A 1,745-nucleotide genomic window follows, 5' to 3' on the forward strand; every position below is an offset into this window, starting at 1 on the left:
AGGCTGGCCTCAAACTCAGAAATCCACCTGCCTCTGCCTCCCAAGTGCTGGGATTAAAGGCCACCACTCCTGGGCTGGTGAAGGCTTCTAATTCCAGCACCTGGACCAGGTGTTCAAGGTCAGTCTTGGCTACCTACTGATTTCAAAACCAGCCTGGGCTTCCTGGAGACCCTATAAACACTGAACTAATCATAAAAACTAATGAACAAACAAACAAAAAGAAGTGGAAGGGAGGAAAAAAGGATGAGGAAATTGAGGATGCAGTAAATGTGGGGGCGCCAGCTCCCTATCCTTCTGCCCTTCCAGACTCCCACTGCCTCCCTAGAGGATGACACAGAGCCTCTGAAAATGCTTGCTTAGAAGAGGCCCTCTTTGAGCCCCACTGAGGAGATAACTCCTAGTAATGGAGGTAGCAGGATGTGACACCACTTGCCACTTCATGGTACTGGGCAGAATTCTTTCCTCCCGTGTCCCTTAGCTGCCTCCCGGATGGTATGCAGACAAAAATACGAAGTGCCTGGCTCCCCAGACATGCTTAGCACAGGGCTACTGAGTGGTATGGTTCACTACCACGAGCCCGCCTACATCTCACTCACATAGATCTCCTTAGGCACGCACCACACCGGGTTGTTTCTCTTAGCTGCTGTATCATCCTTAGCTCTGTGGCCCTGCCATTGATGCAACAAGGATTTTGTTCTCTCTGAGGTTACCAGTGTGTTTCGTTTGTTATTAATGGCATGTTTTTATTGCAATGTTTCACTGGCCTTGTATTGTCCTCTCAGATTAAGATAATAACACCTTCAGTTAATAATACCTTGCCCTTGATTCGCTTTCATCTCCACAGCTCAAAGTCCTTGGCAAACATGACCTCATCCCTTCTTCCCTGTCCCTCCTGGGAGCACGGAGCCCAGGAGCCCAGGAAGCTGGCACTCCTCTCGCTCCCAGTCATTCATCTTCAACCAGATTCTCAGAAGCCTAAGTATTGATTAAGCCCTTCCACCCGTCAGGACCACAGATCAGACGCACATTTCTGGAGCTCTTCCTTCATCCTCCTGGGGTGGATGACCTTTGCCCAAGGAAGGTCACCTGAGCTCCAGCCCCTAAGGCTTAGGAGGAGAGCCTGCTCTTCCCGGCAGTCCACAGCTGCGTCCTACACCGGGTAAACATTAGCAGATCCTTAGGGATTAGTTGCCCTAATGTCCAGGAAACAGCAGATTTCTCAGCTTTTATCTTCCTTGAGAGCTGGATAATTCTCTACATAGCCCAGGCTAGCCTACAACTCCTGATCCTCCTGCCTCAGCCTCCCAAAATGCTGGGAATTACAGGTCTTCATGTACCACCATGGTGGCGGGTGTGAGAACTTTTTAATGAAGACCTGGAGGCTATAGGCACCTTCTCTTAAAATGTCTGTGCCCAAAGTAGACCTTGCGACTCACCGCCCAGCATGCTGGACACTTGTACGTACTTGTGAAAACCTGCAGTCCACAATGACAGTGCTTCCTTGTTCTAGGGCAGCTCTTGGCCCGAGATCCCTGGAAGTGCTGGCTGCTGGCTGTGCCTTCCTATTTTCACCTTGCATTCACCTTGGGGAAGGGGGAAAAGATCTGGAAGCTCTCCAGGGGTGCCTAGCCTACGCAACCACATCTCTGCATTCAAGCAACCCATGATAAAACAATATCAGGACAGAAAATTGTGTCTGGGCAGACGTTTTTCTTTTTCTCTTTTTAAACATGCAGACACCTCCC

This window comes from Mastomys coucha, unplaced genomic scaffold (assembly GCF_008632895.1).
Source record: "Mastomys coucha isolate ucsf_1 unplaced genomic scaffold, UCSF_Mcou_1 pScaffold5, whole genome shotgun sequence".
Taxonomy (NCBI): Eukaryota; Metazoa; Chordata; class Mammalia; order Rodentia; family Muridae; genus Mastomys; species Mastomys coucha.